Source organism: Dermacentor variabilis, chromosome 2 (assembly GCF_050947875.1).
Source record: "Dermacentor variabilis isolate Ectoservices chromosome 2, ASM5094787v1, whole genome shotgun sequence".
In the NCBI taxonomy this organism is placed as follows: Eukaryota; Metazoa; Arthropoda; class Arachnida; order Ixodida; family Ixodidae; genus Dermacentor; species Dermacentor variabilis.
In genome coordinates, this window is record NC_134569.1 from 177,035,441 (window position 1) to 177,063,409 (window position 27,969).

Here is a 27,969-nt window from a genome sequence, read left to right on the forward strand (position 1 = left end):
CTGAGCAGCAGAACTTGAAATAGTGTCTGTACTGTCTGTTCAACACCCAGAATATTTATGGTATAAAAATTTTACTATAGGTGCTGAATTATATGCCTTCTGTTTCATTTTACTAGAACGAATAATTAAAAATTCAAGGGCACACCTTGCACTTGTGAGACGCACGGCACAATAGTCGTAGTCGTCTCGAGATACACGGATTGCTTTTCGAATAACGATTAGTTAGTTAATTAGCTATATAAGTATTGAAAATTTTATCTCTTCTTTTTAGGTCATAAGTCGCATTTCAGAAGCTGTAGAAACATATATAATGAAGTTGCCTGCATATCAATAAATTAACGGGAGTCTCTTTTCGCGATCGTGGAAGAAAGCTTGCGAAAAATGAAAAAGAAAAAGAAGGCTTCGCTTCGCGCTTGAGCAACAAGACTGAAGCGCTCTTAATTGTGTATCTAAAGGACGAAGCCCACATGCTCCTTGAAATCCGACGAGTGTATCTATATTGATGTTCAATGCCAGCCTATAATATAGCAGTTAGAACCGTGGCCGATCTGAGCCTACGCAATATATGTGCGATGTCATGCTTGAAGACAAGGCTAAGCGCTTCCTTCATTTCAAACAATTAATACTCATACGGTCATTCACGCAATATCTGGTGTCTGTGCAACTATGCTTCTATGTCTCCAACCGTTTTCTTGCCAACTTTGGTCACTGGAAAATATGCTGCCTTCTAGGTAGATCACCCGACTGTTAAGGTGAGGGAGTCGGGTTCGAAAGCAACCATCGGACGAATTTGGGCCACTGGGTATGTGCCGTCATCAATGAACCTCTTTGATGCCAACGTTAACTGCTGCGAAAGCCGCAACGCAACTTTTGTATGCAAGTAGCGCCACGCTGCTGCACGTTGGTGGAGAAAAGACGTCATGGTCTGTTTCCGCTCACCTTCGCCTGGTATCATTGCTATCGCCATCATTTGTTTTCCACTTCACGTACACGTCACCTGTACTTATGACCATACTGGCCACCACATAGACGCATTGCTTAAATCGGGAAGAAATACGGTTTGATGCTTGCAGACAACAAGCCAAAGACAGAAAGCGAAGAAAACACGAACATGGAAGCGCAGTAAAAGTATGGTGGTGAATTTTTAACATTGGGCTGGAAACAGCTTTATACAAAATTTCACTGCTTTCGTGAAATCGCCGTCGTGGAAGGCACACTTACTGCACTAGCACTTTTGTTCGATATGCCGTCGCTTCGACACGGAGATTCTGCCGTTCCAACAGGGCGGCGTGGACGTAGCTAGTGCTCCGGCACACTGTGGAACCACCGTAATGGACTGTACGATGACTGATGTGGAGGTGAGCGGAATGTATCAGTGGGATTCACTTGGGCGACCGCCAATATTTGGGGTGGGCCCCTGTCGTTATTACCCAAATGTTCCTTTCTAATCTACGCCTAACTTCGCACAGCAAGAAGTTTACCCAGAATAGCTGACTTCTTTTTCTGGATGATTTTGTTTCCTGCAGATGGTGTTTAAATGACGAAGATCGTGTACTTTCTTTCTTTTCAGTTTTACAGACAGGATAAAGAGATTTACGTCCTGCAAAGATCCTTCTCTTTAGTCGATGAGTACAATCTAGAAACAAAGTGCATCTATAATGAAAAAATATCCCTGGAAGGAAATACTCTCATTGTTAAAGAAGCATACTCCCGCGGCCTGACACTGTAAGTGGGCAATGTATCATCCTGCGGTACTTGTCTCGTAGAGCCGACTTAGCTTACATGGAGGCGAAGCTGTCGTCTTCACGTACTGCTGCCGCCTTCGTTACTCCTTGCTATCAAAGAGGAGACGCTATAGACGCTTTACACATAGAAGATAACGACATTTTGTTACCGCATTGCTTATTTATTTATTTATTTATTTATTCATTTATTTATTTATTTTAAAATCTTTCAGGGCCCAAAGGCACTACAGAAAAGGCGGGAAATGGCAAGGCGTGCAAAAAAGAAAGTTACAATGCGTCTTGTAAAGCGATCTTCAACTTGTGGTCATTAGTTATGCTGGCAATTGTGGAGGGAAGGTGGTTCCACGCGACACTTGTTCTTGGAACAAAAGAGTTATTACACAATTTTATGTGACAAGAAGGTAGACCCACCTTGAAGCGACAATCGGTCCTTATAGATATATAATGAGGTGGAGGAAACAGAACATCCCTCAGCTCGTTGTTATATACATTTATGAAAAAGCTTAAGGCGAGAGGAATTTCGACGCAACGAAAGGTCAGGAAAATTTAAAGTTTTCATCATAGATGTGATACGAACGAGGTGAAAAATTCGATCAGATGAAACGTGCTCCGAGTTTCTGAATGGCTTCGAGAGTTTGAGTGAGCGTAGTCTGAGTAGGATCGCATATGGCGCATGCGTACTCTAATTTATAACGTACCAAAGTTTTGTAAAGTGTTAACTTCAGGGACGATGGGGCATATCAATCGCTTCGCCGCAGATAACCAAGCATGCGATTGGCGTTGTTAGTTACACATTCGACAAGCATATTCCACGAAAGATTAGAAGAAATGTGAACACCAAGCTATTTATAGCTGTGAACAGATGGTAATGTAATATTATTGAGGCAGTAAGTACGCGGATAATGATTAGTACTGTGGCGAGAAACATGCATACTCGCTTATCGACTCCAATATCCATCTATTCGCTGATGATTGCGTCGTTTTCAGAGAAGTTACCAATGCTAACGATATTGAATTACTTCAGTCAGACCTTACCACTATAGGGAACTGGTGCAATGAATGGTTAATGGAGCTCAATATTAACAAATGCAAAGTCAGGCCTGTTTCTAGGAAAACATCTACAATACCGTCGTACTACATTAACAACATGTCGTTGGAATCAGTTTCTTCATATAAATATATTGATGTTTACATGACTTCTAACCTAAACTGGTCTCTTCATACTCAGAACATAATCGAAAACGCTAATCGCATGCTTGGCTACCTACGTCGGAACCTTTTCAACGTACCTACTAATTTGAAACTTTTGTTATATAAAACAATAATACGACCCAAACTCGAATACGCGACTCCGGTATGGGACCCTGCTCATGAAAACCTAATCACTGACCTCGAGATGGTTCAAAATAACTCTGTACGTTTTATTCTTGCTAACTATACCTGGACAGCGAGTATAACTAACATAAAATCTAAACTTTGCCTCCCATCGCTGGCATCTCGCAGAAAAGTGTCTCGTATTGCCCTTTTCCACAAGTTGTACCATCACCATACTCTACGAGATCACCTCATCCCCCATCCAATTTATGTATCCCATCGCATTGATCATCAGTACAAAGTCGGTATTTTGTCATGCAACACTAAAAGTTTTTCACAATCAATACTGCCGCGAACCTCGCATGACTGGAACCATCTTCCCGCCGAAGTTGTAGGCCTTATTAATTATGAACGGTTCCGTGAAGCCTTAGCTAATATTGTATACACAGGTCCCATTTAAACACTCATGTAATCAACTGTCTTTGTCTTCTTTTTGTATTTACCACTCCCCCTCTGTGATGCCCTTGGCCCTGAGGGGTATAATAAATGAAATGAAATGAAAGTGTCATGAGCCATTGACTGCAACACTCAAATACCCTGTCTAGATCACGTTGCAGGTTGAGATAATCGGCATGGTTAGTAATTTTCTGCTAAACCACGCAGTCATCTGCAAACATTCGGACAGTTGAGGAAGAAAGCCAATAAAGAAGAGCAGAGGTCCCAAAACGGACCCTTGTGGGACACCAGATGCTACGGTAAAATTAGTTGAAGAGAAGTCGTTAGCCGTCACATACTGACTACGGTCAGAGAGAAATTCCTTAATTCATGCAAGTACATTGGGGTCTATGTTAAGTTGATTAAGCTTGAAGATAAATACATCGTGTGAGACGGAGTCAAATGCTTTAGCAAAATCTAAATGTATGCAATCAGTATCAAAGTCATGATTCGCGTTAACAAACAAGTCGCTAGTAAAACATAGAAATTGCGTTTCGCACGAAACTGCTTTATGGAATCCAGGCTGATAAATGCTGAAGAAGGAATTGGACTCAAGGAATTCAATGAGGTGCGAGTATATTATATGCTCTAAGATTTTTACTGGAATGGATGTTAATCATATGGGGCGGTAATTATTGGCGGAATATACATCACCAGATTTATGCACAGGGACCACCTTCCCTATCTTCCAATCAGAGGGCAGTGTAGACATCTGTATTGACTGTAGAAAAAGGTTTGACAATATTAGTGAAGAATAAACTTGTGTACACTTCAGAATTTTTGATGAGATTCAAACTGCACCGGCCGATGAAGACACTTTAAGTTGACAATCATCATTTCGACACCATCCGCATCAATACCGATATAACACATTGATAAGAAGTTGGCTTTTGTATATACAGAAATACTGTGGGGGTGCTCCTATGCAAATGAGTAACAAACACATTTTTCAGAACATTGCAGCATTCGCTTTGATATACTGGAACATTAGATTAGAATAATTGAATTTGTGACCATTTAGTACCGCTAATAATGTTCCAAATTTTACGGCGATAGGAACAAAGTAGCAAAGGAAGAGTTTTAACAAAGAATTCCTTCTTGGGTTTTGAAATCGCAGAATGGAATTCTCTTTTAAATGTCTGATAGCAAGACCAGTGGTCTATTCTGGCTATGAATTTTTCGCGTCGAACTATCCGCTTCTTCTTGTTGCGCATGCACTTTACCGTGTGATTAAACCTTGGAGAGCGAGTGCTTGATGAAACTGTGCTTTCAGGTTGAAAACGATCAATAAGAAGCAATAGTTTGCTTTTATAAAGCAACCAGTTGTCCTCAACCGATGGCTGCCCAAAACCGGAGAAAAAGCGATAAGCATAAGACCTGAAATTCCCTATTCATTCTAGTAACGTCTGCTTTACCGTAGTCTTGGATGACCCTATTTTTTTTTTCTTGTTGGAAACCTTTGCATAGTGAAGTGAATTGTAGAGTGATCGCTAATTCCCGGCGAATTAGTTAAGCCGGAAGCTAGGTCTGGTGTAGTGTAAGTATTAAGTCTAGAATATTAGCGGAAGTGGGAGTTATGCGAGTCGGAAGGTGAACAAGCTACGTCAAGTTGAAGTGCTGACAAAAAGTTAAAAAATTCTTTGCTTTCAGCTGCCTTGTGTTTTAAGGAAACCAAGTCTCGTTCCCACCTGATATCAGGAAAATTCAGGTCGCCAAGAAAGAAGAAGGGCGATTTTGGGTATCTGACGAACAGCTGATTGACAACATCATGCAGTTCATTACAGATGGACAACGATGCAGTTTGTGGCCGTTAACAGACAAAAAACTTATTTCGCGAGAATGAATGAGCACGCGCACACACTCAAGCTCAAGCGAGGATACAATTGGAATTACATGAGAATCAAGATTATCCGCAACCGCCAGCAGAACGCCACCACCAGACCGGTAATCACGATCACATCGGTAAAATTTGTAGCACTTTTGACAATCCAAAATTTCTTCATATTTAACTTTTGCAGAAAGCCAACTCTCTCTCAGATAAACAATATTGCTGCAGGAAGAAAGCAGGCCCACGACTGTAAAATAATGGATATTTACTACTGATGTATATGGCGTTCAGGAAACTGCCAGACCTCGTCTTCCTCTAGTCCAAATCAATTTCTTCCTTTCGTTCACCGTCACATCACCCTCCCGGCAGGGCAGCTCCGTCCCAGTGCAATTTATATAGCCTCAGTTAATGGCGGGGATATAGGGCTTGAGCCTGGCGACGTGAAAAACATTGCCGGTGACGTTGGGAGGCACTGAAGGCTGACCGACTGGCGCAATCTCGTATGTCCCGTCGGGCAGTTGGCGTAGGATCTGGTACGGGCCAGGATAACGGGAAAGAAGTTTTTTTCCGACATGCTGACAGGACGTAAAGTCGTCCAGAGAAGGAGAAGAGAACCAGGTGCGAAATTGTGGTCTTGGTGCCGAAGGTCGTAGCGTCGCTTTTGAGAAGCTTGCGAGACTGTGAGGCGATGTCACGCGAGATCTCGGGCCTGGGCGGCTAAGTGAATAGCATCGCGAGCGTAACTAGCGCTGGGTGATTGAACTGCGGAAGGTGGCAACGTGTCAAAGGGCAAGGTGGGGTTGCGGCCATACAAAAGGTGAAATTGTGAAAATCCGGCAGTGTCGTGACGGGACGAGTTGTATGCGAAAGTGATGTAGGGTAAAGCGGCGTCCCTGTCGGGGTGATCGTCGGAAACGCACATGGCTAGCATTTCAGTTAGTGTGCGGTTGAGTCGCTCGAAGAGGCCGTTTGTTTGAGCGTGGTATGCGGTAGCAATCTGGTGTTCTGTAGAAAAGGAGCGGAGCTGATCATCGACGACCTTCGATAGAAAGTAGCGGCCGCGATCCGTCAGCAACTGGCGAGGGGTGCCGTGGCGTTGGATGGCGTCGTATAGCAAGAAGTCGGCGACATCTGTAGCACAGCTGGTTGGCAGCGCTCGTGCGATGGCATATCTCGTGGCATAATCTGTTGCCGCCGCAATCCATTTGTTTCCTTTGATGGAAATTGGAAAGGGGCTAAGCAGGTCGAGGCCCACACGGAAGAACGGCTCTGTAGGGATATCAATTAGCTGAAGCAAACAAGCGGGATGCATAGCAGGCGCCTTCGGGCGCTGACACAGGTCGCAAGAAGTGACATAATGGCGCACAGAGCGATAAATGCCGGGCCAGAATAAGCGGCGCCGCAGGCGGTCGTAAGTACGAGTGATGCCCAGATGTCCAGCAGTAGGAGCGTCTTGAAGTTGCTGGAGCACGGCGAGTCGAAGGTGCTTGGGAACGACCAGGAAGAGCTCCGGGCCGTCAGAACGAACGCTACGACGGTAAAAGTTCCATCGCGCAAGGTGAACATTCGGAGGGATGGGTCATTGGGCGAGGAGCTTAGGCGTTCCATAAGTGTTGGAAGAACAGAATTTTTGCGCTTCTCGTCGCCAATATGGAGGACGCCACAAAGGGATAGAACTCTGATGTACGAGTCTGTATGCATCGGTATCGTCCGGTTGATCTACGGGATTGCGGGACAGGCAGTCAGCGTCTTTATGCAGGCGCCCTGACTTCAACATAATAGAAAATTTATATTCTTGTAGACGCAGTGCCCAACGCACAAGTCATCCAGTTGGGTCCTTCAAAGAGGAGAGCCAGCAGAGGGCGTAATGATCGGTTACGACGCAGAAGCTCCAACCGAAAAGGTACTGTCGAAATTGCGCGACCGCCCATACGAGCGCGAGACATTCTCTCTCAGTAATGGAATAATTTCGCTCGGGTGTGGAAAGAAGGCGGCTAGCGTAAGCGATGACACGGGTTTGACCCTGTTGACGCTGAGCGAGGAAAGCGCCCATGCCATGACCACTCGCGTCAGTTCGTGCTTCAGTTGGCGCAGAAGGGTCAAAGTGCGAGAGTATCGGGGAAGTTGTAAGTTACTCAATCAGGGTAGAGAAGGCTTTCTCCTGCAGTGGTCCCCAACAGAAAGAGATGTCTTTCTTAAGAAGGTCAGAGAGAGGTGAGCGATGTCGGCAAAATTTTTCACAAATCGCCGGAAATAAGAGCATAAGCCCAGAGAACTACGGACGTCGTTTGCTGAACAAGGTACAGGAAAATTTCGCACGGCGTGAACTTTCTGTGGATCAGGTTGGATTCCGCCGGTGTTTGCGACATGGCCGAGCATGTTGATTTGACGGCGACCGAAATAGCACTTGGAGAAGTTTAGCTGAAGGCCAGCTCTGCCAAACACGGATAGTATGTTTGTGAGGCGCCGCAGGTTCGGCGAAAACACAATCACATCGTCGAGGTAGCAGAGGCATGTAGACCACTTCAAGCCGCTCAAGAGAGAGTCCATCATGCACTCGAATGTAGCTGGCACATTGCATAATCCAAAGGGCATGACTTTAAATTGGTACAGACCTTCCGGTTTGACGAAGGCGGTTTTCTCGCTGTCCATCTCATCGATGCTAATCTGCCAATAGCCGGAGCGGAGGTCGGTTGATGAAAAGTACTGGGATCTGTGAAGGCAGCCAAGAGCGTCATCAATGCCAGGCAGGGGATAAACATCCTTCTTTGTTATCCTGTTGAGGTGACAGTAGTCGACGCAGAAGCGCCACGAGTTGTCTTTTTTTCTTTACTAAGACAACCGGTGATGCCCACGGGCTACTGGAAGGTTCAATGATGTCCTTGTCCATCATCCTGTCTATCTCTCGGAATGATGGAGCTTTCTGTTGCGGAGGCGCGATATGGCCACCTATATATGGTGCTGACGCCACCGGTGTTGATGAGATGCGTGACAACAGATGTCTGGCCAAGTGGACGGTCGTCCAAATCAAAGATGTCCAAATAAGATGATAGGTGGTGGTGACGAAGAGCTGTTGTTTGCTCGGAAGGAAGGTCAGGGGCGATCATCTTAGAAACATCGTCTGCAGGCGTAGAGTACGAAGGAGTGGGTGACAAAGGTCCGTTGGTACTGAGGAAGGATTCAGTCAAAGAAAAAATCTCAAATTCTTCCAAAGGAGTGATATGCGCTATGGCGATACCGTGTGGCAGCACATGTGACGACAATCCAAAATTGAGGATGGGCACGCGAGCGCCATTTTCGCGGATCCGGTATAAGGTGATCGGTATGGCAATATTGCGCGATAAAATCACGTCAGCAAGCGGCGACACGACGTACTCGCCATCAGGTGTGGGAGGACAGGGCGTCAGGAGGACATTTGTAGCCGCCTGTAGAGACAGCCTTGCGAACTCAGCAGAACATAAGCAGTGCGAAGCACAAGTAGTTGGGTCGGCAGGAAGCGGCAGATCCAACTGTACAACGCCTGCGGAGCATTCAATTTGGGCAGAGTATTGCGCGAGGAAGTCGGAGGCCGAGAATTAGGTCATGCGCACAGTTCAAGGACGATAAATAAAACAACGCTATAGTGACCCCCAATGGTCACACGTGCTGTGCACATTCCAAGGACAGGTGAAGTACTCCCATCGGCGACTCGCACAGTGCACGGTACGGCGGGTGTCAGAACCTTTTTGAGCCTTCGGCGGAGAGCAGCGCTCATAACTGAAAGCTGTGCTCCTGTATCAACGAGAGATATAACAAGAACGCCATCAAATTGAATGTCCAGTAGGTTTTCACATGTAGGCAGGGTCAACACAGGATTTGTGGGCCCGGTCCGAGTTGCAGCTTCACCTCCGGGAGCTGCACCGCCTAGTTTCCCGAAGCGAAGCGACCGGTTGCAGAAGGGGACGAAGCGCAGTGAACGAGAGGCGAACGGAGCCAACGACCTTGCAGAGACGGGGGCGGCTGGATCTTGGTGGAACACTGTCGGCGTTGATGTTCCTAGTGGGCATATAGGGCGAGAAAGTACGATTGTCTGGTACTTGGCGGTAGTAACTCGGAGACGACCACCGAGGAGGCGATGACCAGTGGTTGCGGCAATGAAGGGCGGTGTGTCCAATACCGGAACGATTAAAACAAATAGGTTTACCATCCGCTGTGCGCCAACCAGCTGGGTTGCGACGGAGCGGCGGAAAGCTTTGCATCTGGGAGCGAGCGGCTGGAGAAATCTGGTAGGTGTTTGTATGGCGGACCGAGCAGAGAGATGGAATGCCCAAACTTGCTATTTCCTCCCTAACGACCGCTTGTATAAGGGAGATAGCGGTGACGCTGTCCCGACAGTCGGAACGAACCGGAGCCACAGCCATAGCCTCAAGCTCGTGGCGAACGATGCGCGTGATATATTCCGGTCCTGTGGGCTGAACAAACCGCAGCGGTTCTTCGCAAGAAGATGTGGCGGCGGTATCGGGCAATCTGTCGAAAGTTTGAGTGATGCGCCGGCCCTTGGCTTGTTCGAAGCGCCGCCACTCCTTTATAATTGCCTCCACAGTGGCACAATCCTTACACATCAGGAGATTGAAGGTGTCATCTGCAATACCTTTCCGTATGTGACAAAGCTTCTCTGCCTCGGTCATGTTATCAGCCTTGCGACAGAGGGCTAGCACATCCTGTATGTATACGACGTAGCATTCTGTGGACGTCTGAGCGCGGCACGCAATTTCTTCTTTTGCTGCCAGATGACGACCGACAGGTCTGCCAAACAGGTCTCGAATTTTTTCGTTGCAGACATCCCTGCTCGTTACGGCTTCCCGGCTACCTTTGCAATTTCTGTCAGTTTCCTCCTTGAGTTTCGCGTAGCTCTGCAATTCGCTAGCCGATGCACCAGTCCACTTGAGCTTATATTTCTGCGTCCACACTGCATCCCTGACATTAGACGACGGAAAATTGATGATAATTGGTCGAGTCTTTTTATTGGTGTAGTATGATAACCTGTGCGCTCGAGACTTTTCCGAGTCGGAAATTTGTATTTCAAGGTGCCGAGGGAAAACATCTTGAACAAGGCCTTCTGACTAAGCCCATGTGTCAGTTGGGCAGTCGGGTAGGCGTGTGTATAAAAAGGAGCGTTGAATGTCCCGCATGATACTCTGCAAAGCTCAAAGCAAAAGCACCCCTACTACGCCTACTCGTGAGAGGTCGGGAGCTCGGTTTGAAACAAATCACAACACGTCGGTGATCTCGCATGCAGATGACTGTCTCTATCTTCATATTCTCGCAAACAGTGACAGAAAACAGCTCGAAAAGAGAAGCTGCTCAGTAATGGTGTGGAATTTGCGTGATGCCATTCTCGCACCTATTTATATTAAATTACCTCTTCCTGTGCCACCCTCCCGACTTTTTTCCAAGAAATATGTGCAGCAAAAGAGGCACCGTTCAATGGAAATGTTCTGTGAACAAAACAATCCATCACAAATATAAAAAAAATATTCAATTATACCTTCTTGTAAAAGCGCTGGTTGTTCTGGCATCGTGTTTGCTTTAGGCAGATGGAAATAAAATTATGTTTTGGAGTCTGAAGAAGGAGTGGCGGGGGTTGTAGAGATCCTAAAAATTCAATAAAGGCTGTTGCGTTTCCTGTAGACTCGTGGCACAGCAGTGTAGTGTTTCGCGACGACTGCCTCTTGATGCATTCTGTAAAACATATTGCAGCGATGCAAAACTGAAGTATATATATATATATATATATATATATATATATATATATATATATATATATATATATATATATATATATATATATATATATATATAGACAAATTTTCGTTAAGGTGCAGCTATGATGACAAATATGGCGCAAGGGTGAGGGATGACCAAAGAGCCGCAAGAAATGGTACGATGTAATCAATGCTATAGACAATATCAAAGGGTATAAATGATACGGTTGTATAGTGGCCTGAAATTTCGCTGTAGAGTGCGTAAAACATTTATGCAATAAAACGATCACAGTGATGCGTGCGGTCTACAATAAGGCGTTCGAAGAAAATGAAAGCTATGCTACGAAGAAGTTATATACTAATATGTGTCCCTATAAGCAGTAATACTGTCTCATCAGTGTACTTCAAAAGTAAGGGCCCGGAGACGTGCGCTGTACAATATCCAGCATCGAAACAGCGGTGTCTCAAAAGGCACTGCGCTACGATCCTTTGGGCTGTAAACATATCCTAAGCAGGTTTCCTTGAAAAATTATGAAAAAGATTTTGTGCGAAGTAACGGTTCTTTACCAAGAACATTGCAAGATGAAGAGGAACATGCTGTGTGTGAGCTGGATGAAATTGTTTATTAATTTTTTGTCTGGTGAGAACGGTCCACCTCTCACTACATGTACCAGAGATCACGGGTTCATCACCCATCAACACCCTACCTGTGTCCTATCCTAAACCGACTTAATCGGACATCGGTTTCCATGTGATTTCATTGGTGACCAAATTCCTAACTGTATTTTAATCACGTGAAGTTTATTAGACGTTGCAAGATTTCTTCAGCACAGCTCATCTTTTTTTCCCGAAGAAAGATGAAAGCCTTGGGAACGTTGTTATCTTTTCTTCCTATTGAACTAAGGAATTTATCGGTAAGCATGAACGTGATCTCCGATCTGGACACAGTGCACAGTCGTGCGGGCATCATCCTAAGAGCGAACAACGATGTGGACATACTGCACCGAGTGCTGGTAGCTTCGTTCGCGCTGTGCTTTCAACGCTTCGTTCGCGCTGAAGCGAGAGGAAGCAGGAACGTCATTTCACACCGTGCGGCTGCTGCGTTTCGCCGCTGAAACAGCGAGTTTCAGCGATCATCGAGTGAAATGGCTTCACGTTTACCTGCGCGCGCGTGACACCGTGTTTGCTCATTTAATTAGCAAGCAAATCTTTACCAGTTTATCCAGCCTATAAATTATTATTCTTACTTTGTATAGCTGTTTACTAACTGGCTATCGCAATTGATGCTGCGCCTTTCGCGCGGAACTGGGACTTTGATCTAACATTCGGCAACGACCAAGTGTAGATCAAGCGACCAAGCGACCAAGCGCTAGCTAACTCTAACTTGCGCGTCCAAACTTTAACAGGTGCATCACAACGCCTACTATTCCGACTTTGTCGAATTTTCGGACCATGCCATCTAGATGGCAGCCTTCATTTCATTTCCCATGTCAGCCATACTTGATCCTCACGCAGACGCATCCATTGCCTATGCTCGTGATGTTCTTGCGCATTCTGACAACGCTCGCAAAGATGCCCGTGATCGCTTATCGGCTTCACAGGTTATAAAAAATGTCGATGATCTCAGACACTGGGAAGTGAACTTCCTTCCAGGATCGCTCGACTTGCTGTGATTGCCTTCACGTCACGTTGGCCGATACGAAAAACTTCTCTCACGTTATGTTGGCCCTTACAGTGTCACGCGCATTCACTAATGAGACATATGAGACCGCTCCGCTAAATTTTAGGTTAGCATCTGCAACAGTCACGAGTGATATAGTCGATGCCTCGCGCCCGAACAGTGCCACTCTCGGCCCAAGCCATAATTTCGCCAGGGCGGTGCTTCTGCTGCCGGCGCGTAATGTCACGGGCGGTGATCCTGCGATCGGTGCTTGAGTGATGACGACGGTGTGACTATCTGGTCTGCATGTGCTAGCACTATATACCATTGCTGTAGTGCTGCGCGCCTGGCCTTGTCAATATGTCCTCTGTCTATACGTTATCCCCGTAACATCGTTGGTGGAACTGGCGTGTAAGCTCAACATACAACTTCGCTGCGGACGGCACGTTGCTGCCACCACAATGACAGATCATGCGACCCACTGTGATCAAGGGTCATTACCGGTCATTCTCTTGCGCCCTTGTCATCCCGGGACATTTAACGGCAAAAGCTGCCTGGACGTCGATGAGTAGCTGGCTATGTATGAGCACGTTAGCAACAATAGCAAGAGGGACCCGCGGATAATGCTTGCGAATTTCATCTTTGATTTTCATGACGTTGCACGACTATGATTCTAGACACACGAGAAGGATTTGAAAAGCTGCGAAGTGTGTGAGCAGAAATTACTTGATCCATCTGGGAAATTTCTCGGACGAGAACTAGCGGCAAAGAAAACTCGCAATTGGGGGCCAGACATCCGCACAACCATGTATATCCTATATTCAGGACGTGTTGACTCTGTGCCGCAAGGTCGACAGGGACATGCGGGAAGCCGAGAGGTCGGGCACGTACTCGAAGGCATAGCCGATCATGCCTATAAACCGGATACTGTGTAAGAATTTCTCTACAGTGGAATCGATCATCACAGAATGTCATCGCTTTGAGCTTGCAAAAAGTCATTGTATCACTGACTGCTTCGACCAACTTTTAAGTACAGTTTCCACGCCCACATGACGAGGCTATGTCAATCACCCCTTACAAAAAATTGTTGAAAGGCTATTGGAATGTCGTTCAACGTCACGGATTCCATTGAAAGCACCTTGTGGAATTGTTGAAGCATTGAGAAAGAATTGGTGACAGGTGTTGATACTTGCCCCGCGACATTCTGTGGAAACATCATTGTTGCCTTTGAATTTGAAATATCACTAGTGTATTCTCCAAACTATCATGTATTTCAATGTTGAAAGTCGACTGAAGCATTGTTCAATATGTGTTGTCTCGAAATTAAAAGCCCACTGAAGTGTTGTTAAATGTGTTTGTCAATATTTAAAGGCCATTGAAACAATTTTGCAGATGTGTTTAGTCTCAACATAGAAAGTCTATTGATATAGTGTTAGGGGCTGTGTTGAACGTCGACACAAATTATGTTAAAAGCCCTCTAGACCACCAGCGTATATTTAGCAGTGTTTGAAACTGCGTTTTTCTTAAAATACTGCTGAGCTATGTTGTGTTGCATATGATTATCTTTGATATCACGTTGATATGTTTGCTTTGAGAGGATACGGGCAAATTTATATACAGGCGCTTCTGTATTGCAGGCCTCGGTAACGCTGTGCTTAAAAGCATGTTCCTAGATTGCCGCTAATAAACCATAATGTAAAGCTGCTAGCAGTACTGTTATGCCAGTTTTTCAATTCTCTAAGAATGGTCAAAAAAGAGTGCCGTACCAATGCAGAAAATAACCATTTTTTCTCGGTGACGTGTTTATTTGTAACCAGACATCTGTGTAAATGTACAAAAATTTCTAGTTTGAGAACATTAGGAACCTTAAAACTATTCCAAAGTCGAAACATCCTGCAGATTGGCGCCTTAACAAAATGGAATACTGACAGATGTAGTCTGTGTGGCACTCAAGTAAAACACATATCCCAAAAGAAATAAATCTTAAAAAAACAAATACCTACATAAATAAATGTACAAGCAGACTGACATCACAGTACATATGAACACTCAGAAAATGTACTTGCTTTATTAGGTAGCCAGTGGTACTATAACCATGACACAATTCGGTGGAGCCAATAGCAGTCACTGCGACACTGATATGTAGGGTGGTTATCTTTCAGTTTTATGGAATTTATTATAGCCTGGCTGTTACAGCTAACATAATTCAATATACGGAGTGCCAGACATTACTTGCATTACAGATTAAGACACATATTCAACTAATTATGAAAAATTCACTTCCTAATTAATTTTTGCGAATTGTAGCCGGTAACTTTACAAGGCGTATGCACCAAGAATGAATTTCCAGAATGACGCCAGTGACGAGACACAAGTCATCCAATTGGCGGTAAAAATGCACTATTGCTTCACTTACTTTTTTTAATAAAAGGCACTGTTATGCATTGATGACCAAAAGTAACTGGAATATCCTTGTATTTCGTCTAACATTTCTGGAAAAATTCTCGACAATGGTGTCGTCCTGGAAATTAATTTCGAGTGACTACGTTTTTCAAACTCAGTGGCTACAATTTGTAAATGCAATATGTGCCGTAACATTATAGGTGAATTAGTAAATTTGTGAGAATCAGTCCAATGTGTTTCCATTTCTTGTGTTAGTAATGCCCACCTCGGAATGATCCAGCTGAAGAACCAGAATTATGCTAGCTGGCACAGGCAACTTCAAAAAAACTTTTAAACGCAGAAAGCAATCCTTAATTGCTCTTTGAATGGTGCATTCCAATTTCAGCAAACACTATCTACTTTTGAGACATTGCAATCGCAATAAGTGATGCCATGGGAGGAGTTTATTGTGCTACACTACGTGCTGTATGATCCAGTTGTTTTGTGCCACGATGACGTTCCTGCACAGGTTTGTCCATATCAGGCGACTTATTCACACTGACTACTTCATGCTTCTAGATGAAAAAAAAAGAAACAGCTATTAGTGACGTACTGGAAGACATAAGAAATTATTCTTCGTGTGAGTTGCATTTCAATTTGGTTCAGTGCCACAAAAGCTGATGAAAGAATTCACAAAAAAATCTGGTTTCATTTAAACATGAAAGGTACATCATTGCCGTTACCGGAGAGCTTTTTTTTTACCTTAAGTTTAAAGCAAGCTATGGGGCTCCTGCTTTGCACAGGGGACGCTGCGAAAATGGTGCTAAAAAGCGCCCTCTGTCTTGAAGTGGGTAGTACCAAGCTCGATCGTCTGCTTCGGAAAGCGCGTTTAAAATATGGACCCGCCACTTTTGGGTGCGTTGTACCACGTGTTGCAGCGAATATAGGGCACCGAAGATTTTGTCAGGGGTGGTACGCTGCGTAAAGGCAAGATATTATGCAGCGCCGAATACGTGTACGCCGTTCAAGAAATAAGCGCCTAAGTTATAGAGCGGTGTATATCGCAAGTGAAGCGAGTCGCGTGCGAAGTTGAACTTCAGGTAAGGTTTGCACACTGCTAAATTTAGGCGCGCAAAAGCGACGAAATGCTTGCTATCAATGAATTCACAGCAGCGATAAGCAGACATCATGTGTACGGAACTGCTCGAGCGCACGATAGCACGCGCCGCGATGGCAGCGGTCTTTCGACATGCCGCGAAACGGCAGGCCTCCTTTGATCTTTGTTGACTGCATGTGGATAGACAAGTAGTTATGCCTGCGCTGTTGTAGCTGCCAACTGTCCCTTTCACAACTGATAAATAACTCATGCAGTGCACATGAGCTCGCAGTAACGAACGTGCGAATCGCGCTGCAGCGCGAGAACGTGCGCTGCTCGCTTGATGTAGACTTTAATGACAGCGCTCGAACGTCGATGTACTGCAATCAATATTACCTTTCTGCGCTGCCTCAACGTGTTGGCTTGAGGTCAATGATGGGCAAATTTAACTCTCTAACCTGTGCTGCTCGTAGTGGGGCAGTGAATTGTAACCGAATCAGCCCGACCATCTGTGCTCATTTGTAGACACTTGGTCACTTCAGCACTTCGCACCAATGGAAATGTTAATTGTCGCTGGGGCCGTGGGGTCTCGAATCGTGAATCACCAGCCATGCCTGTAGCTATGTCGGTCTGCCGACGTTACTGTAGGTGCAAAAGACCGATTTTCAGCAACGCAGATAATTAATAAAGCTTCAAGATGGGCGAAGGAGCCAGCCTGGCCCGAAGTTTCGCTTACGGTAGTGGCTTTATTGTCGCAGCCAGTGTGTGTACGTCACTACCTCGTTCCGCGGCCTGCGAGACCCATTTGCTACTACTGTGGCTATGGAGAGAATATCTCCCGATTTTGTCGAAAACGTCAACAGGATGAGCAATGTGGCTATTCTTCTGAGGAATTTACAGGTGTGCTTCTAGGAATGGCGACGAGGGCACGTCCGACCGCTCTACCTATAACCGGTCACCTTCTCTTTCGTACCCAAGTGATGTGACTGAATTGTCGCAATTCTCGCCGCAGGTCACCTTTTCCTCGTCGTCGTTCAGTGTCGCCTCTCCGGCCCGCTTCTTATGTCACGAACGCCCACTCGGAAAACTCCCCGAAAAAGTGTGACGAGAGGAAGCTCCACCCACTGGACGGGCTACCGTTCCTCCAGAGCGATCGTGGGACTTTTTTGTCAGTGTTTGTAGAAGGTGTAGGCACTGATACTCTCGTTTACGCAGAAGCTGTAAATTAGATTGTTCGAGCTGACTTCCTTCCTTTTCGTGGAGCGACCAACGCTATTCGTCGAATCGTGCCGTGTATTCGCTTCTCCATAGACGTAATTAATTACCATATTGTTTTTACGGTATATCGTGAGTGTACCTACGAACTCATCTTGGGGTGGGACTACTGCGTGCGCTTCTAATTGTTGTTGCCAGCGCCTCATACAACTGGATGCCGCGGGCTTTTCTCTCACTAACAACGAAGAAGGCACTCGCTTCGTACCCTTCTCCGCTTACGTTTTTTGGCCATCCAGAAAGGCGGAGATTATAAGTGTCAACTCCAACAGAATTGCGGATGACGACGTACTCATTCGGCCATACCCTCTCTCTAACGATTCTGATCACCCCTGGCCTGTAACTTTCGCTGTTGACACTCATCCCGTTGCAAATTTCACCATTTCGACAGCGCCACTTCAGTCAAGAGCACCGCCAAGTAATGATTCTTCCACTCTATTGTCGGCGACCATAAGGTTGAACCCGACGCTTGCTCAGAGTCAAGGTGTCTCCGCCGCATTGAGTTTCTTGTTCGACGTGAGTGTGCCCGTACCCAGTATGACTACCACCGCTGCTCACAACATAAAGACTAATAGCTCATTGTTCACCGGCGCCCATATCGGATGTATCTTACAGAGCGCAAAATGATAATCAAAACGGTTTACACATGCTTCGACAAAATATCATTGTCTTTCCTCGGTTTGCTGGGCCTCCTTAGTTGTTGTAATGGAGAAGAATAACGGTTTAGTGCGATCTTGCGTCGATTACCGTGCGCTGAAGAAAATCGCGCCCGAAAATATTTACCCCGTGCCGCGGATCGACGATGCAATACATTACCTACATGGCGCCGAATATTTTCCTAGCCTTGACCTTAGGTCAGGCGATTGGCAAATACCGATGTCGGAATACCACCAACAAAAACGGCGTTCAACGTGATGCCTTTTCGACGGCGCAATGCGCCTGGCACCTTCAAATGCACGATCGATCATGACTTGCGTGGTTTGAAATCGAAAACCTGTTTGTGCTATCTAAACAACATTGTAGTGTTTTGAAAGACGGTATAACAGCATTTCGAACGTCGTCATGAAGTTCCTAGCTGTCTTGAAAACGCTGGCCTTACAGCACAGCACAAAAACATGCATTTTCGCCAGCAAGGCCACGAAAGTTCAGGGGCACTTAGCAAAAATGTGTTCGGCCGTACCGTAAGAAGATTGCCGCCGTCCTCGAATTGCTCCATCCGCTGCGTGGAAAAGACCTCCCGCGGTTTTTTCGGACACTCTTCTTACTTCCGGCGCTTCATATGCAACTTCGCTGCGCTTGCGTCCCCGCTCCATCAACTCCTCACAATATTAACACGTCCTTCTTTTGTTCCAACGAAGGTGAGCGTGCTTTCCTGATGACGCCGCACCCGGCGCTGTGGCGCTTCGAACCGAGCACGCCCGCCATCCTTCACAATGGCGCTAGCAGTCGTGGTCTCGGTGACGTTCTCCTGCAACGTGATAACACCGTCCGCGAACGAGTAATTGCATACGCTAATAGTATTGTGACTCGTAGTGAACCGTAGTTGCCTTGTTGTCCGGGCAGTGCACAAATTCCGCCCATATCTACACGGCCGTTATATTACAGTCGTTACGGGCCGTAACACACTGATAGATTTCATCGCTAAGGAAGCTATCGGGTAGACTTAGTGCTTGGGTACTTCGCTTAAACGAGCACGATTTGGATCTGGCCCACCGGGCTGGAAAGAACCACCAAGACGCCCTCGCTCTATCTCACTACCCTCTGCTGAGTCATGACGACTCACCATCGCCTCTTCGTACTATCGTACATCCCGAGTTCTCTTGATCGACTTTAACCATCACATCGCCGGATATACAAAGACCCGACAGCCCAGTTGCCATTGTGTCCCACCAACGTGTCGACCCATACTGCCGAAGTTTATCTAACGTATGGAAGGTTCTTCTTCACCTCCGAACGCCTACCTTGTCGACAACTTCATCAATTCAAGATTTCCGATGGCGTTTTACATCGCTACATTTATGTTCTTGATGGCAACAAATGTATCCCGATAACACCGCATTCTTTGCAACTTGAGGTGCTGGAAGTTTTTCACAATCATTCCATCGCCAGTCATATAGGCTACCACAAGACTTACAACAGAATGCGAAGTCGCTGCTGCTTTTGCCAGCTGTTGCGAAGTAGGCCGCATCCTGCGTTCATCGTCAAAGCCGCAAACGACCGACCACAACTCCTTCTCGCTTTTTGCAACCTCTTCCTTGTCTCATCTCGCTTTTCGAAGTCGTTAGAATAGACTTCTCTTCTAGTTCACTAGAATAGTTCTCTTCTCACGTCCTTAAATGGCAATCGTCGGATTGTCACGGCCGTTGACCGTCTAACAGGCTACGCGGAGACAGCTTCTCTACAATCGGGGACTGTCGCTGAAGTCGCCGATTTCTTTCGACGCAACATTTTTTACACAAAAGAGCTCCGCGGGTTTGGCGCAACGAGCGCGCAAACTCTTTCTCCGTTCCTTCCTTACGGAAGTTCTGCGCGCCTAGAACAGCATTCTCTAGAAGATTTTAGGTTATCATCCGCAAACCCACGGCTTGCCGGAGCCTTTTCATTGTACCATCTCAGGCATGATTGCAATGTGCTATCCGCCCCGAGCGCACGAACTGCAATTCTGCCGTTCGTGGCATTCGCTTATAAGACAGTTACGCAACGTAGCGCCGACTTTTCTCCCTTTGTCCTCCTCTATGTCCGCTCACCAAGTTTAGTTCTAGATGTATGGTTCCTTTTGAATCCTGTACCCCCAACAGCTCCTTTCGCAAAACAATTTTTGTCTCGCCTCGCGGACTGCCTCGTGCACATTAACAGCGGCATCTCCTGGGATGCTCGGACGTCTCCTTACGACTCGACTCACCGCGCTGTGACTTTTTCTCCTTGCAACAAAGCTCTTCTCTCGACTCCTGTGTGCCTTCCAGGCTTATGCTAAATATTCCTCACTAGATTTCTTGGACCCTACACGTTCACTGGGCATATATATCCTGTTAATTACAACGTCTCGTCCCTTAGATAGTGCATGTCTCTTGTTTCAAACCATATACTCGACGCATTTCATAATACCTCGGCCTGGCAAGGCGGCCCCTTCGACAACGAGAAGAAATTACTGTGAGAGCAGCGCATGCCTTATTTCCGTCTTCATCGTCTCTACATACCATCCATTGTACATCTTCCTCATCTGTATACATCATCATCAGCTGCACAACTTGACCTGTAGCACGAGTTCTGTAGGAATAAAACGGTTCCCTATTGTATATTGTCACGCAGTAGTGATGGTGACTAATACAGCTGTAAAACTGTGAATGACGAAATTGACTTTTTATTGGGCGAACTTGTGACCACAAAAGCAAGTTACACTCAAAGTGCAATCAAAGTGCAAGAAGAGCGGCGGACATGGTCGGCGATCGTGGAATATGGGATCTGCCGGTCAAGTGCGTCGGTTTTTATACACGAGCCGCGAACGTTCCAGAGTGCCCGCATGTCTTCCAGTATGTCCTACACCATTCGCGTCGCCTGTAGATGCAATCAGATTACACCAGGTTCGGTCACAACAGACAGCGGATATAGCCATCGATAACATTCCAGAGACTTCCGATCGATGAAGACGCGTCCCGCGCTGAGCGATAACATTTGTTAGACGATGAAAAGCGCTCACTCGAAAAGGACAAACGAGTCCACGTGTCACTGCCCCACTCTCAAAGAGCATCGTCCCGATGCCGCAAGCATAACAGGAAAGGGAAAGACAAGAGGACAATTATCAAAGAAAGCCCAAAGCAACATACTCCTAAAAAAAAAAGAAAGCCCAAAGGTCGGCTACAAAAAGTGCCAAATTTCATTAGCGCTGGTAGAACGGCTTAAGTCGCACAACGTGGACTATTTCAGGTGTTGAGCGGCCCCGCTGCGGTAGGGAATTGCCGTCTGGTACGACCTCATAGTCGAGTGCGCCAATGCGTCGGATGATCTTGTAGGCTCCGAAATAGCGGCGTAAAAATTTCTCGCAAAGTCTTCGTCGTCGTATTGGGGTTCAAACCCAAACACGGTCGCCGGGATGGTTCTTGATCCGAAAGCTGGCGCGCTGTAGGGCTTCTTCGGCGTGTTGGAGATAGGTGGCGATGTCAAGATTCTCTTCGTCAGTGACGCGCGGCCGCACGGCGTCGACAGTCCTCGTTGGGTTCCTGCCGTAAACCTGCTTAAACGGCCGGATCAGTGTCGTTTCTTGCACCGTCGTGTTGTAAGCGAAGGCTCCGTACGGCAGGATGGCATCCCAGGTCTGGTGTTCGACGTCGACGTACATAGCTAGCATGTCGGTGAGGGTGTTATTCAGGCTGGGTAAGACCATTCGTCTGCGGGTGGTAGGCAGTTGTCCTCATGTGGCTTGTGTGGCTGTATTTCAGAATCGGCTGGGTGAGATCCGCTGTAAAGACCGTTCCTCTGTTGGTGATGAGGACTTCTGGGGCGCCATGTCGCAGCAGAATATTTTCGACGAAGAATCTGGCCACTTCGGCTGAGCTACCTTTCGGCAGAGTTTTCGTTTCAGCGACGCAGGAGAAGTAGTCCGCGGCCACGACGATCCACTTATTTCCGGATGTTGAAGCCGGAAAGGGTCCCACCATGTCCATCCCGATCTGGGGAAATAAATCGGCAAGGTGGCTCGCTCGGCTGTAGTAATCCGGCTGGCCTTGTCGGCGGTGTCTTGCGTCGCTGACGGTCTCGGCATGTCTTCACGTAAGGGGCGACGTCGGCGGTCAGGCGCGTCCAGTAATACAATTTCTGGATCCTCGATAGCGTCCAGAAAAATCCGAAGTGACTAGAGGTCGGATCTTCATGCAGAGCGTGCTTTACTTGTGGACGCAGCACCGAGGTAGCAACAAGAAGGTAGCTGGCGCGGACTGGTGGAAAGTGCTTGTTTACGAGTATATTGGTTTGAAGCGAGAATGAAGAGGATCCTCGCTTACATGCCCTAGGGGCAATGTCGGTGTTCCCTCCCAAATACTGGACGAGGCCTTTTAGCTCCAGGTATGCTCGTTGTTGTACAGCGAAGTCATCCACCCTTGTTATTCCAAGGAAGGGGTCGCCATCCTCGTAATTTTGCTGCGGCGGGTCATGGGGGCGCGTGATAGGCAGTTGGCATCAGAGTGTTTTCGTCCGGACTTCTAGATTACAGCGATTTCACATTCATGCAGTCAGGCTACACCGCGCCAGCCGTCCTGAAGGGTCCTTTAAGTTCGCTAGCCATCACAATGCGTGATGGTCGCTGACGACTTTGAATGGCCTGCCATAAAGGTAAAGGCGGAATTTTGATGTAGCCCAAATGATGGCGAGACTGCTTTTCAGTCGTAGAATAATTGCCTTGCGCTCTGCACAGCGACTGGCTAGCGTAAGTTATCAGCCGTTCAAGTCCGTCTTTCCTCATGACTCGGACAGCACCGAGGCCTAGGCTACTGGCGTCAGTGTGGATTTTGGTTTCGGCGTACTCGTTCAAGTGTGCAAGTACAGGCGGCGACTGCATGCGTCGTTTGAGTTTTTGAAATGCGTCGGCCTGCGGCGTTTTCCACTTGAACTCGACATCACATTTGGTTAGATGTGTCAGCGTGTCAGCGATGCGTGAAAAGTCATTGACAGAGCGCGTCTAGTAGGCACACACATCAAGGAGTCTACGAACTGTTTTCTTGTTGATGGGCTGCCTCAGCGCTGACTCCAGATTTGCTGATGACGAAGCCTAGGAACATTTATGAGGGAAAATTGGTTCTGGGGTTGTTTGTAGATTTTACAGAAGCATTTCATTGTGTCAATCATTCACTTCTTATTAGGAAACTCCTACGTTATGGCTATCGGGGAGAAGCTGCATCCCTCATCTCATGTTATCTAGAACACCGCAAGCAAAGGGTCGGTAATAATGACGAACTCTCTAGTCCACTGCCCGTTTCTTGTGGCGTGCCACAAGGCAGTATTTTAGGCCCTTTACACTTTAATTTATATATTAGTGATATCATTAGTATCAGTATCAAGGCAAACTACATAATTTACGCCGGTGATACTAGCATATTCCTGATAAGAAAGTCGGCGGATAACTTAGTTGAAGAAGCAATCTTAATCCTTCAAAGATGACACAAATGGACACAAAAATAGTCTTAAAATAAACACAAACAAAACAAAAGCAATAATTTTCGGAAGCCAAAATAAAAGCGTAATTATTATTACGCCTATATTGCTAAATTTAACGCCAATCGATATGGTTCCGTACTTTAAACCTTTAGTTGCTATCTTTCAAGAAAACTTATCTTGGGATATGCGTGTCAATTCCTTGGCGACAAAATTCTCAAACAATCGGTCTTGTTTACCGTAACCGTCATTTACTGCCAACAATAATGATGCTGATTTTCAACACACTGTTTTTTTCTAGTTAAACTAATGTCACTTAGTTTGGGCTGCTCATACAGGGAAACTTGAAAAAACTTTATGTACTCCAAAAAAATATCCTTACGAGTCATAGAAAATGTTTCAAAATACGTTCATACACGTGAATATTTTATAAAATACAATATAATGCCAATTGCCACTATGTACGATTATCGAATCTGTAGCGCATACAAACAAGAAATAAAAAATGGAGCCAGCTTTCTATGAACAATAAAGGATTTAAAAATCAACATTACAACATATACGACAAGGACCAGCGAGTTTTGGAAAGTAGGAACCGTTAGAACGACATACGGACAATAAACTATTCGTAACAACCTGCCAAGGTTACTGAATATATTACACAACGAAACCATTGGATTGGAAAATACCTCTTTGGAAAGCTCTGTATTGTTATTTCTGCCTGCACAAGATTGTTTGATTGTTTCCCTGGCTTTCGCAAATTTTTGCTTATTGAAACTAACTAGTCGCATTGTATGGCTTATATTTCTTGGTTTTTCGTTTGTTTAGTTTGTATGAGAAATGTTATTGTTCCAGCTTGTGTTCTGATTATATCTTTCTCAGCCTCCTGTTTTTCGGACAGTTGCGATACCGATGCGCGTATCATTGATTTTTTATCCTTATTGGTTAGAGATGTTTTTTACTATGCCCTGTTAGAGCACATCTTTTTCTTTCTTCATTTGCTTCGCATGGTTCGCGATACTTAATTTTGTGTAAATGGCATTTGCAAGCAATGATGTGCTGTCTTTGTGTTTGCTAACACCGCGCCAACGAAATGCGGGGGCCTGCGGCTTCGTCAAGCTGTCCATGTGGCAGCTTTTCTCAATGCCCCTTGCGTCATGTACTCATGCAAATAAGCATCATTGTCATTGTCATCCTAAGCGAAGCGGCACCCTCCCAGCTTTATAGTGAGCCCTCATCAGTTGATGGCCTCTAGTACTGCCGCAAGCCGCCTAAGGTGATCGTTGAAATTTCAGGCCAGGACGACGATGTTATCCAAGTAAACAAGAGAGGTCTACCATTTCAATCCATGCTAAAAGCGTGTCCAGCACGCGCTGGAACGTTACAGGCGCCTGGCACAGTCCAAATGGCGTAACCTTGACCGTATTGCGGCTGTATGACATGATAAAGGCGGTCTGCTCGCGATCTCCTTCGTCGACTTCTCTTTGCCAGTAGCCAGACCTGAGGTCCATCAACGAGATGTAATTGGCGTTGCAGATCCGATCCAAAGCGTCGTCTATCCGTGGGAGGCGGTATGTGTCCTTCTTCGTGATCTTGTTCGGTCGACGATAATCGACGCAGAAACGTAGGGTCCCGTTCTTTTAGAGTGCAGCTCTTTGGCGCGCGTTCCTGCGTTTCGCGTTGCCGTCGAGCCTCGCCGTTGTCCCTCACCATAACCAGCTCCGTAGCCGGGGCCAGCGCGCTGCTCTAGCTGCGGTAAGCTGCGGGCACTCCTGGCGCCATCTCTCGCGCACGGCGCGGGCCTCGCTCTATTCGCTCCTCCTCCAATGCTACCCATACGAGGCGGTAATCAGAACGCCGGCTCGGTGGTGGCTGATCTCAAAGATGTGCAGCTGCCCAAGCCGAAACGCATAACCGCTGTCGTTCGCCACTGCGTGTACCCCTTCCCCACCACCTCCGACGACCGCGTGAGAACACGTGGTGTTCTCCGGTAGCCGAAGCGCCGGCTCGGTATCAGTGGACGACAGTGCGCGCTTCCCAAGCCGAAACTTTGAGTCACCTTCGGTTGACTCGCTAGCAGCGTCAGCGGTGTGTCAGTCGCTGCCATCTCTTCGCTGCGCAACGTTCCTATGCACCTACGCGCTGCGCCCGCGACCTCCCCACAAGCGAAGCAGTTGCACCAAGCTACACTCCGTTTACGGTGTCTGGTGCGAAATGTTCCGCACGAGACGGATTGTCCGAGGCTTAGAATAGGCTTGTATTTGAATATCAACCTTCTGCCTATATAAATATTTTATTCTCAGCCAGTTACTTCTGACCCATGGGCGGCGCAACCGGTGGAAATCCTTCGTCTGCCGCTGCTGCTAAACGACGTGCCCGAGCAGAGGCCTAGCGCCGTCACTGCCAGAATCCAGAGGTGTGCTACGTCGAAGCAGAAGTTAGGCGTGGTCGTCGAGAAAACCAGGAAGTGCGTGCCGCCGAAGCAGAGGCTTTCCGTCGCTGCCGTCGAGATTACCTGGGAGTGAGTTCAGCTGAAGCAGAGGCTAAGCGCCGCCGCAAAAGAAGACCCTGTCGTTCGTGTTGCCGAAGCGGAGGCTCATCGCCGCTGCCCAGAGGACACTCGAGCAAGCGCCGCTGAAGCACAAGCTAGGCGTTGGCTCCTAGAGTGTACATATATGTCTTGTTCGAATTCTTTGCTGCCTCAGTATATTGAAAAGCTGAAACAGCAGAATAGCAGCGCTCAAATTTCGCATTAGGAAGAAACATAATCGTCAGCAATGTTTTCTTGACCAAGACTGTTGTCTTGGTGAAGTGACAGCCCCACGGGTTCATCCACGGCTGGATGATGTCGTCGTGCAGCATTTCGTCGACTTGCCGCCTAATAGCTTCACGCTCTCGCATCGAAACTCGATAAGGGCTGTGCAGGAGTGGTCGAGTGCACTCTTTGGTTATAATGCGATGCTTTGCAACTGGTATTTGTCGAATCCGTCTGCATTTGCTTGACTTCCAGGCTTTGTCAGGATGGCGGCGTGTCGTTGCTACGTCCTGGAGCTAGATCTTGAAGTGTTGTCGTCGTCAGCAGAACATCTTCGGCATTTCTCATACACCAATCGCGCCTTCATCGGGTGCTGCTCTTAGTTTTCGGATATTGAATTGCGGACCAGCCGGGGGCTCCGTCAGTGTATGGTCGGCGCTGCCGTGATAGGTATCGGGCTAATAACGGCGAACGAGACAGTAGGCCGTCACCACTCCGCCAGGGCCCTTACCGAGTTTCCACGCGAGAACGTGACGCTATAAGACAACAAGTTGACGGAACGCTGCGTAATGGCATCGTCCAGCCGTTGAAAAGCCCATGGGCATCTCCTGTAGTCTTGGTGAAGACGAAGGACGGAGCTAGGATAAGGACCAAGGACGGATGGATAAGATGACGAAGTACGTATATCCCCTCCCACGGATAGACGACGCATTCGATTCGCTCTGCAACGCTACGTACTTCTCCTCGATGGATCTCGAGTCTGGCTACTAATAAAATTCGATGAGAAAGATCGCCAAAAGACCGCCTTCATCACGCCAGGCAGACCCTATGAGTTCAAGTTATGCAGCCTGCTGTTACCCAAGCTTGTTTAAGCTGATTGAATGTGTGACGCGAATTATGTTGCACTTTCTGGAAGACACGCGGGCACCAGCGACTACTTTGGAACCTTCGAAAACTCATGTAAAGGCCGACGCGCTTGAGCGGCAGATCATATTATCGGGTCATAGGTTGTTAGAAAACAGGTATGCCAAATAACGCCAGTTTCGTTATTCAGCTTTGCTGTTTTCGTCACCGTCACTACTACCTAACGATATATACATAGTACAAATGTGCATGCCGCAATACGACAAGCATGGAGCGCGCGTCAGGAGTCTGGGCAGGCGCGCGCTCCACGCCGGCTGTAGCTGTGTATGTTTGAAGGGTGACGTGGATCGGTCAACGATTTGTATATAAGGTTGAAGTATGCATAGAGTTCAAGCAAGGCGTTAAGCAGGCGTGCGCCTGTCGCTGTAAGAAAGTAATCTCATATCCGTCGTAGGGCCCAACGCGGCTGGTGTAGGCAAACCTGGTAGAAGGCTGAAACAACCACAGCGCCATCTGGCCAGCGCCCTGTGCCCATAAGCAAAGTTGCAAACCTCCAGATTACCAAGTAAGAAATAAAATCGCGGCATACTCCGATTTCAATATGCGCAGCTGTAACAAATGTACCCAGCTTGGTGTGCTGGAATAAAAAAGAACACATGGGCTTGGATTC

The 27,969-nt window shown here is 46.8% G+C and overlaps 1 protein-coding gene across 1 annotated transcript in view; it reads left to right on the top strand.

Moving 5' to 3' along the window:
* The first annotated feature begins 736 nt into the window (after positions 1–736).
* The window catches only part of LOC142570568 (uncharacterized), a 60,033-nt gene continuing 32,800 nt past the window's right edge, over positions 737–27,969 (top strand). Inside the window, exon 1 of the mRNA XM_075678940.1 lies at positions 737–802. The gene's annotated coding sequence lies outside the window, so the exon portion shown is untranslated. The remainder of the gene's footprint in view (positions 803–27,969) is intronic.